Genomic DNA, 12,559 nt, shown 5'->3' on the forward strand with positions numbered 1-12,559 from the left:
GTTTAAACTTCTTGACGAATTCCAAAACAAAAAAATAAGTCCAGTCAGTTTAGGCAACTTATAAATAACACATTACTCAATAATTCACTGGTGACACCTTCTGGTCAATGTCCCAACTTCATGCCGTAGCTGTTTCACGTTTTTTTTTTAGAGAGATAGCATTCCTTAAGGCGCTTCTTTTGAATGAGCGGGGTTGAGGTGTACCTCCCGGTGCTATTATTATTGTTATTATTATTATTATTATTGTATTATTAGTATTATTATCATTATTATTATTACTGTATTATTCGACATGAAAATTATGTAAACTGTGGTTAATGTTGCTTCAGTTGCGAGAGTTTCATATTGTTTACTGCTCTGACTATACTGCAGCTTCTGTTATGAAACCAGAGCAGTCCAGTGGCCCTTCTCCATATTTTTCTTTCACCCAAGGGCATTGCAATGACCTTGCAGTTGTAGTTCCAATGCTTTTCTTACCCCATTGCAACATAAATTACGGTACTGCACCTTATCTTATTCTTATCCTACCAACGCTGTCCCAGGCAAGGTACAGTATACAGTAATCAGTTGTGTTAAAAGTAGAGTGGCAAGTGCGTGCTTATTGAATGATGTCAGCTAAATGAAAACGTGTTGTTGTAGCATCGAAAAAAAAAAAAATTGAAGCAGTTAGACAGGTGGAAAATGGTGGGATATTCTGAAATGTTGCTGCAGATTATAGAGTTGGCGTGTCAACAGTGGTGGATTGGGTAAGAACAAAATCTAAATTAATTGAGTATTACTCTAAGACACCAAACCGCAAAACTATGAAAGAGGGCGGGTATGAAAAGGTAAACGAAGTGGTATTTCTTTGGTTTACAAAACATGAAAAAGGAATACCGTTATCAGGTCCTATAATTCAACAGAAGGCTAAATTATTGGCTACAAAGTTAGGGGATGATGGAAAGGATGGCTAGAGAGATTAAAAAATAGATATGGCATACGTCAGTTACATCTAAGCGGCGAGAAACTTTCCGTGGACCCACTGGCTGCTTCCTGCAGCAAGTCAGTGCTTGTTCCCTATCTGCTCCTTTGTTTACATGGCCTGCCTGCTTCTACATCGGACATTAGAGATTTACTTCTTTGCCTGAGGTCTTAAAACATCATATTGTGACAAGAAGATCATAACCTTAATTTTTGTTATTATATATATTTTAATGTTATAATTATCCCTACAACACCGCTGGTATATATATGTTTTAGTTATCACATAATCTGTTTAATTTTTATTTGGCTGAAGATGGCCACTATGTGCCTGAAACTAGTCCCAAAACTTAATGTAATATCATTTACTTGTCATTGAATATTGTCAATTTATTCTTGTAGTACAGTATTCAGGTCAATAGTAATAAAAGAAATTGTTTCAATATTTCAGATTGCTTCGCGCTTTGTTGAACAAAGCAATGAATCTACAGCAGCTGATGTATTGTTGATTAAAGAGCGGCGCGACACAGCTGCACCGATCTTATACAATGAGTTACATTTTAATGTTAACATACAGTATGCACTTTTGCTTAATAGAGTTTATGCATTTTTATTTCGACATTTAACTTCTGAAAATATTTACCATGTGTCATCCGAAAAGTGACTACACCTCCTTTATTTCGGATAAAGGGGGCTCTACTGTACTCCATGTTTAAATGTTTGAAAAATACCTGTCCTTCCATCACAATTAGAAAACGTGGATCAGAATCCTAAAACACTCACTGGTCAATACAAAACAAAGTTCAGCTTAAGAACTAGGGAACTATGAAAAATTAAAAAACTAATGTAGAGCCATCCTGTCAACTGATGAAGGAGATAGGAAACTGCTTATATTTAGAGAGAAAACTATGCTCAAAGTTACTTCCCAATACTGTTTTCTGTGTCTTACTGAGAGGCAGACAGGCTGCATCAAACACCCACATCAATAATTATTTTGGGGAAGAGCAATAACATCCAGCCATCCGTTTTCGTATGTCTCCACGAACCATTAACCTAAGAGATCACGCAGGGTTGGATAGCAACTAATAAAAGGAAAATATAATACAAAACATCAACAAGATTGCAGGTGACTCAACAAAAATCGTGGCCATGACAGCAATGACGAAAAGAAAATAATGAGTACTGGTAAATGCAATTTATAAAAGAAACTGATTTAACAATTATTTAAGAACCATTTAATTTAAGAAGTTAAAATTTGTTTCATAATTTTAGATAGAAAACTTGAAGAAAGATCAAATCATAGGTATAGAAATTTTAAATCACAAATAACCTGTACAGGAAATTTCATTTAAAGATACTTTTTACCTGTGATTAAAGGTAAATTTTCTGTAATACATTTGCAAGGATGTGTATTGATTATTGGAGGTTTTGTTTGTTTTTTAAGTAGTGACTTCATGCTGCACTAGCACGTCAAAGTTTTTTTTTTTTTAGAATTGGCTTTACGTCACACTGACACAGATAGGTCTTATAGCGATGATGGGATAGGAAGGGCCTAGGAATGGGAAGGAAGCGGCCATGGCCTTAATTAAGGTACAGCCTCAGCATTTGCCTGGTATGAAAATGGGAAACCATGGAAAACCATTTTAAGAGCTGCTAACATTGGGATTTAAATCTGCAGACTCTCAAATGCAAGCTCACAGCTACACAACCCTAACTGCATGGCTAACTCGCTCAGTTTGATTAAATTTATTTGTTAAGGAACAAAACTGAAGTTCAATGGATAGATCAATCACTGAAATACAAAATGAAGCTACACCAACCATTACCATACCCTTCTGTACTTTACCTCTACTGTCTGATTTCCAAAGCTTAAAAATTTGACGAGATGCCTCTAAGTCAGATCAAATTGATCTCAAATATAAAGTACTCTAGTTTGATTAAAAATATTCCTCTGGCAGTCTCTTTTACTCAATACTTATTGTGAGAAGTTTGAGACACCTCGATTAGAAGTGCAATAGGTAAGTACAGAAGTTTTTAGGAACAAATGCACAAAAGTCCATGCAAAATTATTATTGCAACGATATGAATTAAATTTTCCTTTGTTAGTGATGCAATAGGAATGGTGTAGTTGAAATTAGTTGGTTTCTTGGATAGTGATCATACAATGAAACCAGTCTTGGAAAAGGTTAGGCCATACCCTGCAAGTGACATGCAGTTCTTGGGGCACTGGGGGAACTGTGAAAATTAGGCAAAATGTAACCAATCAATGTGACGACCCTGACATGGAAATAGAGGATGTAGCAATGATGGGACTGAGTAAAGTAAAGTGGAACAGGAAAGTAAGGGATGAAGGGATACATACTATACTGCAGTGGTAGATAAAAGACAAAAAATGGAGTTGGGTTTATAATTAAAGGAACTTTTGAAGAGTTACGTAGAATGGTGGACTGCAAAAGGGACAGGATAAACAGAATTTGAATGAGAATGCAGAATGGAACGAAAGACTTTATGCAAGTGCACACACCTCTGACTGGAAACCGATATGAGGATATTGAGAAATTCCTGGAGAAAGTGAAGAGAGAAATTACTGATGTGGAAGTTACAGCAATGGATGACAAATGCACAAGTGGGAAATGAAAGACTAGGGAAGGAAGAAGTAACTGGACCTTATGGATACAGGAAAAGGAAGTATGAAGGAAAAACCTGGCAGATTCTTGTGAAAGAAGTTATTTGGTTGTGGGCGACAGGTGATTTAGAAAGAAAAAAAAAAGGAAGATTACAAGATGTTTGGGGTGAGAAAAAATTTGAAGATAGTATCTGACCATTTTTTCATTGAAAAAACATCGTAGACCATTTTTGGACATAACAGCTCTTCCAGAAGAAGCCTCTGATGGAGATGATCAAGTAGCAAGGGAGAAAGTGGGAAACTGGAAAGAATAACAGAGACAAGAGGGAAGAAAATAAAACTATGGAGATTAAATGATAAAAAGGTACAGGAGCATTTTTAGGACATAGAAATGGGAAGTGTGCAAGAGGAATGGTCCATGTTTAAAAGGACATTATTAAGTTGTGCATAGAAAAGATGTGGCAGAACATCCGCAAGAGCAAAAGAAAAGGAGACACCATGCTAAAATGAAAAGGTGAAGGAAACAGAGGAAGAAAAGAAGAAAGTATGGCAAAATGGAACAAAGAAGAAGAAAGCAAATGAAAATATTAGGAAAGTAAAAGGAAGTGTAGTGGTAGCTTAAGAATAGAAGAAAAAAAAGGAGGAACTCACACGATGAAAGAGTATGTAAATGGGGGTAAATGGATGCTGTGTGGACTTGAAAGAAAGTTTACACCAAGCTGGTGGAAGAGGAGGGTGGATAGTTATTAACACAGCCATAAGAGACATTACAATGTCAGAAGTGGAACTAGCAGTCAGAAGAATGAAAATGGGAAAAGCAGCTGGACCTATTGGTCCACAATGGCTATATGATCTGGTAAAATGAGAGACAGAATAATGCACAAAAGGAACAATAATACCAGTGTTTAAGTAGGGGGGACAAGAAAGCATGCAATAGCTATAAAAGAATCACACACATAGCACAAGTTGCAAAAACAATCGGATGGATAACAGAAAGGAGACAGAGGAAAGAAGAGGAACATTATGGCTTTAGAAATGACAGATGTTGGGAGTACACTGAAACCTCTCTAATACAGAAAATGATTGGACGTAAAAAATTTGTCTATCTGGAAGTTATCCGTTATTGGGAGCAGATGCTTACATCAACAAAATTTATCCCTCGGAAGGCCTATATAGTACTATCTGAAAGATATTTTAATAGTTTGGTATGAAGTATTATTCTATGGTATGTTAACAGTTTCAAAACCATTCACTGGAGTCACCTCAAATTACTACTGTATACAGTGTGATTCAGCAGCCCCTTCCAATATCGTCTGCTGCAGTCCAACTAACGTGCACATGGTTATAAGGGGTGCTATTCCCCTGCAGGCGTACTGTATGGTGCTAATGTTCAGTGAGCACATTTTGCACACGATTCTGAACCCTAGCAAAATGTTATATCATGTTTTTAAAACATGATGCCTTGAAATCATGTAGCAACGTCCTTTTACCCTGTAACTATGTTAATATGTCGTGCCTCGTGACCTGGTGTAACGAAGAGGGGAATCAATGCATAAAACTAGTTAACAGTGCAGTAATTAATGTCTTAAACACCGAACCAGATGGCATATGTACACTGCTCTCGTTGTACTACCAGCGCGTTGCCAGAAGTGCAGCGTAGCAGATGTGGTTAGATGTCCACCTAGCAATCGACGGAATGTGCCAATGGCGGTTCGAATCCTGCATCGTTTAAATATTTTTGCATCAGTATGATATTTGAATGTGTAAACACAGACCCACGTTTGCCTCATTCAAACAGTAGAATGACGCTGTTATTCATCTTGCGCCCTGTGCATGCTCCGCTGGTTAGAGCCTCTCAATCGGCATGTTTTCCACAGAGGAATACGTTGACATGCTCCTCATTTACGGGGAAGCAAGACAAAACGCGTGCGAGGCACCATGTCTGTACCAGGAACGGTATCCCGACAGGCAACACCCGGCTGCAACGACATTCCGCCCTGTTGAATGACACCTAAGGACAACAGGCGTGATTTCCAACCAGCCACCAGTCCAAGATAGGTCTGTTACATTGGGTGAAACAGAAGAGGCCGTTCTGGAGGCAGCTCGTAATAATCCACACATCAGTACAAGGGCGACAGGTGACAGCCGTCCGTCTGGCGAATACTGCATGAACATAAATTTCACCCATACCATCTTCAGCTAACTCTACACCAAGAGCTCCATGGGTGGGACTTTGAAGACTGAATGGAGTTCTGTCGGTGGCTATTAGGCAGGCTGGACAATGATGCAGCATTCTTATCGCATATCTTGTTCTCGGACGAATCACCCTTCCAAAATAATGGGAACGTCAATCACCACAACATGCACTATTGGAGTCCGCACAATCCTCACTGGATGCAACAGGCGGCCCATCAAGTATGGTGGGGAGTGAATGTTTGGTGTGGAATCTCGGTGGATAGCCTGACTAGATCTTATTTCTTTGAGGGCCATTGGACGGGTCCATGCTACCTGCACTTTCTGCGTCAGGAACTCCCAATGCTGGTGGAGGATGTGCCCTTACACGATCGTTTGACGATGTGGTTGCAACAGGATGGAGCTCCACCACATTCGATTTTGCCCGTTCGTAACCATCTGAACGAGGAACTGCCAGGGAAATGGATAGGCCGATGAGGCTCTGTTTCTTGGCCCGCCAGATCACCAAATTTAATGCGGTTAGACTTCTTCTTGTGGGGACATTTGAAGAACGTCGTTTACACTCAAGCGCCAGAGAAACCTCACCACCTCCGGCAACTCATCACGGACACCTGCCAAGCAATTATACCTGGAATGCTTCAGCGTGCAAGATGATCTACTGGATACCAGGCCCGAATGTGCATAAACCAAAATGGCCATCACATCGAGCATTTGCTGTGATAAAACATTGTCAGGGCAGTTGTGTTCCTGTTATTTCCGGTCTGTATGTGTCCGGCCTGCTAACTAATCGGCCCTTCTTAGAGCCACAAACCCATTCATTCACACATAATTTGCATGAAAGCAGGTACTGAACTTACATTGCGTGCGGTACATATTAAATTGTGGCCGGAGTTGGGACAGCAGTGGGGAAATGAAGGAAGCCTCTTCAATTTTATTTTGAACAATTTGTTTTAAAAATTTATGTTGTATAAAATATCTCCTTTGAAAAATTGAACATTGGACTTATTGCTTTAAAAACTGATTTATTGTTCTGGAAGAATTAGGTTTTTGGACTTATGGACATTTTAAGAATTATTTGTATAAGATGTCTGTTTTAAAAGAATTAGGCTTTTGGACTTGCAAACAATTACGTTTTGAAAAATTTGTTTAAATTATCATGTAGCTGTATGTTTTGAAATTATGTAACTACCTATGAGGCAGCGTGTACTTACACGTGCCGTTTCTGGTGGTGAAATTAGTTTTGCATAGTTTGCGTAAAAGAAAGATTTCGAAGAAAACTCTAATTTGTAGGAATAACAACAAATGTAATTGGTGAATGTGAAAGTCGGGACTAAAATTCTATTGTACTGATTGGTCACCTCGGTAGCTGCACCATTTCCGGCTTCTCGCTCTGTCATGGGAGCGAAACTTGCATCCGTGTCTCTTACTTCTGACCAGCCTAGAGGGCGTACACGCTCTCCGTCCATCTCATCATGGGATGCTGGCCTCAAGGTAAGCACTATTTCTTCTTGTTTTTCGGACATTAACTTTATTAAAATGTAAATTTCCCTTTTTGCGTAGGAGTTTACCCGCGGAGTTCACATTCACGATGAAAATCGTTACAATGACTTAGCCTTATAATTATTTTGTGTTTTTTTTGTGTTTTTTTTTAGAACGCTGTAATTAACATATAGTTTAGGTTTCCCTCTGGCTTGCCTCCCGTAGTCCTGTTTCACTTAACTCAAACCAATTAAAGCTATACTCGTTTCTAGAAGTGTTTTTAGGATGGAAGCAACTTAATTGACCTGTGTGTTAAGTTTTAATTTCTTTCTTTCTTTTCTCTTAAGTTAGTAATAAGGGATTAGCCCTTCTTATAAGCCATGTAAAGTTCCTTCTATTTTCCTTTTTTTTTAGTGTAATTTGAAGTTGTCACTGTATATAACGCATACCTGTGGATGCAGTTAGAAATCACATCCATTTTGTAAATGTGTTTGTTTATTTCCGTTATTGTTGTTTTTTGAGTCAACCTTTTATAATTATTTGTTAGTTTATTAAATATGAAGTTGTCGAAGGGTAATGTGTGTGTTCCTAATCCTTATTTGTTTGTGTTTTTTCATAATGATTGCTCACGCTCAATATTCACGTCCCGAGGGAGTTGCCTGTTATCTCTGTATAAGGCATCTGAATGTGTTTGGCATTCTGTCCATGATGTCAAATCCGTGTTTTCCTGTATTCAACTGTAATTACCTGAACGTTGGAGGAAATGGTAAGTCACTGTCCATGACATTATATTTCAGTTTGTTGCCAATGTAAGTTTTGCCGTGTTCTGAGTCTTCTGTGATAAATTTGAAGATGCGTTTATTAATTTAATGTTTTCTCAATCCGGGTGTTTCGATTGTAACATGTGCGTGATTACCTGTTGTTTTAGGCTATGTCATTAAATCGTGCCAAGTACTGTACTTCCTCGTGTGACTTCATGCTTATCTTTCCAACAGCCGATGTACATATCTGTTGAAGACAGCTGATTGCTTGACCTATATCGAGTTTGCGCGCACCATTAAATCTTAAAAATTAACTTGTGTTGTATTCTTCTTGTTCTCCTTCCAGATTACGTAAGTTTAAATTTGATGGTCGTACTGGTTATCATATATGTGTTAATAAGTCTCCAGCATGGCATTTTGCTGGATTTTCTTACTCTATTTTGGTAAGTTTTGAGTAACAAATTGTAGGTTAATCTTCGAAATTCTTTCTACGATGTTTTTGCGTGTTTATTCTTTTTGTAGATCTGGTGTTTCGGCAATTATTTTGCGAATTTCAAATTTCGTTTCCAGTTGCCTGCTGTGCAAGTACATTTCATTTGGCATTATTGCTCGTATGTGCTCATTTAGCATTTTCTGTAACGTTGCAATTCTGCTCAGTGTTGTGTTTAAATTTCTGGTCATCAACCTTGTAACATTACATGCGTTGTGTTGTATTTTGGTCTTTACTGTACCTGAGTTCGATTCTGAATAAGTATGAGATTACTTAGGGCGTTCCTCTGGTCAGTTGCTAAATTGTTCAATCAGATAGGAGATTATAGGGTCTCTTTATCTGTTCACAATTTTCCTATATCATCTGTTGAGCTTTTCAATCATGTAATTTACTATTTCCTTGTCGTTTATTCTTTTATTATCTTGTGTATTCCTACATTTGCTAGGCAGGGTTCTATGAGCACTTGGATAGTCTCATAGGGTGACACGATGCTCACCATATTATTAGACCAGGTAATGCTGAGGCCGTAATGGCAAATTTTGATGGGTTATGGATGTGCACTTGTGCTCACAACATATTTGATGTCTGGCGTTCATCTAATATGAGATTCTTTTGCAATCTTTTTTTTTTTTTTTTGTATTAGATGGTTAGACGTAGGATACTGTCCATTAACTATTGTGAACTATGTGCTAGGAGGATTTTCTTCAAACGTGTGATTTTCGTATTATTATCCTGATCTATTTATTTCAGTTAAATATGTTTTGTTGCATCGCAGGACATTAAAATTTTTTTTTTTTTTTCAGTTAACCTAAATTTGTCATAAAATTTTATGGTAAATTGCAGGTGTTACAGTTCAGTAAATTATCCTCAAAACCCCTTAATTACTCGGTTTTAATTTTAATTTTCACCGTTGTTTATTTTCATCAGTTTCAGAATTCCTCTGTCTTCTAAATTTATTTACTCAGTTTGCTTGATTATGGAGTCCTGTGGACTGAGTAAGATTTCTAAATTTGCTATCGAGCCTTGTCATATCTGTCCATCCATATTTGTAAATAATGTAAATATGGTGATGTCATGTGTACTTGTTCTGGGTGCCTTGGGAAGGCAAATGAATTGAGACTTAGGACTTAAGGTGCTGAGGGTTTATTGCCCTCCTGGGAGTATGATACTGGTCCTAAAGTAGTCTCAAGTCATGTGATGAAATCAAGTACCTAGTATCGAAGGTTATGTTTTGCCTTTTTTCTTCTGTTGGTACTTCTTGATTTGGGGTCAGCGCACTGGTGTGTTTGTGTGAATTTATTGTGTCCTTGTATGCTGTAAGCTGGAGGATAGATAGGCATGGTGATCGTGTTGTGTCATGCTGTAATCTGATATTTTCTGGTATGAAGGTGTTAATTGTGCCCTTTTATTTTCTATATCAGTGAGTTGGATTTTGGTATATGCACTCTTGTACTATTTTTATTTTCACTTGGGTACAGCTCTTAACTGCTAATTTAATATGATCTTCAATTTCGTATTCTGATTTAAAGTGCATTTTCTTGTTTGGTGTGATAACATGTGCTGCATAATGTGACATTTATCAGTACTAAATTTTTAAAGTAATGCATGATGAAGTGGATAGTGACTTACTAACCTCAATTTTGTGACTTGTCCTTGGAAGGATTATGTGATCAACATTGCAAGCTAAAGTAATAAATTGCGACTGTCACTTTGGTTTGGATTCACTTGCAACATTCAAATTCAACCTCCTATATTTTTCTTTTCTGAAAATTAAGAATGCACCTAGGTTGGTGACTTCAAGTTAAATTTGAATATTAAATGAGGATATGGTTAGTACATTAGTTTGCCCTAAATGGTAAAGTTTTGTGTGTGTAGCATTTCGGTTTGTAATGAAGGTCTAGTTTGGGTAGTTTCACTTACCTGGATGATGTTTTCTCTTTTGTGCTGACCTGTCATACCTGCTGTGCTCAAACTGTTTAGTAGTAAATTGTGTGTGAAGGTTACTAGGTTATATTGTAGTATTCTTGCACAATGTGGTGACCGTATGTTAGGCCGAAGCTACTGCTCAGTGAAGTACAGGTTTAATATTACACTTTTGTGTGCCAAATCGTTAACAAGTTATATAAATTTAACTGAATGAGTAACACAGTTCAAAAGAATCAACAGTGAGATAGATCAAGTGATAGTTAAGTTCATTATAAGTCAGGTCTAAATTTTAAATACCTAATACCGTACAATCGCACAAAATTCCAAACAAGATGATGGGTGGAGGCAGGACGGGAATGAGGGAACTGGGAGACACGACTGACGCGAAACGAGTTCTAATAGGAGCAATGGCAGGCATATGAAGATAAAATTTGCTTGAAGAGTGAAGCAGTTCAAAAATATGGTAGATGTGTGAGTTAAGAATCACTAGCCAAAAACACAAATGAATTTTGGTGCCATGCGATTGCATGACTCTCTTAACTCGGTCATTATTTAGAAATATAAATTCACGATGTTTTACATGAGTTGATCTCTATGTCTCACCTGAAACCAAAACAACAGCAGTCAAAAGGACCACAGAACCAGCTCTGTCCAGTGTGGTGTGCTCGCACGTCCAGTGGGGAATGGCCTCTCGTTCAACCTGCTCAGGTGCGCGAGGTGAGGCGTATATATATATATGATTGACATTTCATTCTAGAATGCGTGAGACATTAGAGCGATGTCAGGTGAGCAGGAGAGTCAGCTGATCGTTCAAAATGGCGGTCAGTCTGTGGAGAGCAAGTCCGGCGAATGGTAGTGTAATGTGAATGGCCGGTAGACAAGGTAAGTTGGGGCACAACAGAACACGTTCCAGTTGAGAATGGCACCAAGATGTCAGTGTTGTGTAGTGTGCCTGTTGCTCTCCAAAAATTTAAGTTTTTTTAAATTGAGCCCTGGCTCAATTTTAAGCGGGGGTGGGGGGTGGGGAGGATGTAATGTGTGGCCAAACCTCCAGTTAATTTAAAAACAAAAATGTGTCAGTTTCAAGCATAGCTCAAGTTTGTGAGCATAGAGGATGTGGCTGGAGTTGGGACAGCAGTGAGGAAATGACAGAAGCCTCTTCAATTTTATTTTGAAAAATTCATTTGTTCTAAAAATTTATGTTTATAAAATATGAAAACCTGCAACCTGTTTTCCAATCATTGACCGGGTCAGGGATGTAATGAATCATATAGCCTATTAGTACGATGGGGTCGCCACTCCCAAAGTGATTTATTTATGACTGATAGATGCTACGATATGAGAATGGAGAGTGTTGCTGCCACTTCTCACATTGTTTATAGTTGCATGATATTATCCTCATTTTTCCGTATTGAAATTCAGTTAAAGTAGAACAATAAAAGTTTGATTTCCACCTATTCAATACTTTACAAGCAATTATAAAATTAGGATGTCATCCTTATTTTATTGCTAAATTATTAAAAACATAGGACATGTTTCGTTCAATTATTGAACATCTTCAGCTACATACATATTTAACAAGGTTAAAATTGGTAATACTATTCTAATAACCTGCAACTATTGTTTACTGCTAACAGATTTAATCATAATAACTATTAAAATACTTTTGAATATAAAACATTATATATTACGTCGTCATTGTTAAAACAATATTACTATTTGTAGTGTTTGATATTTTTAAAATTTCGTTTTAAATTTGATTCAATAATTGAACGAAACATGTCCTATGTTTTTAATAATTCAGCAATAAAATAAGGATGAGATCCTAATTTTATAATTGCTTGTAAAGTATTGAATAGGTGGAAATCAAACTTTTATTGTTCTACTTGTTTATACTTGTCAAGTTTCCCAACCTGTTCATGTTTTATGTTGCTACGAGTCTGTCACACTTGCATGTGTTCTAATGCTTTTACTATGTGTGTAAAATTCACAAATTTTAAAGTTTATTATTATTATTATTATTTTCGTGTAACCTGTAACAAGGTCACATTTTGGTAGCAGAGCGTGGTTGTGAATGACATCAATTAAATTACACTTTTCACAGTTACAGCAATGTGAATGTTT

General features: G+C 37.3%; 1 protein-coding gene across 5 annotated transcripts in view; it reads right to left on the bottom strand.

The window, feature by feature from the left end:
- Pex23 (peroxin 23) overlaps window positions 1-12,559 on the bottom strand; it is a 986,852-nt gene that overhangs the window by 478,850 nt on the left and 495,443 nt on the right. The gene's annotated exons all lie outside the window — the stretch shown is intronic.

The sequence above is a fragment of the Anabrus simplex genome, chromosome 2 (assembly GCF_040414725.1).
Source record: "Anabrus simplex isolate iqAnaSimp1 chromosome 2, ASM4041472v1, whole genome shotgun sequence".
Taxonomy (NCBI): Eukaryota; Metazoa; Arthropoda; class Insecta; order Orthoptera; family Tettigoniidae; genus Anabrus; species Anabrus simplex.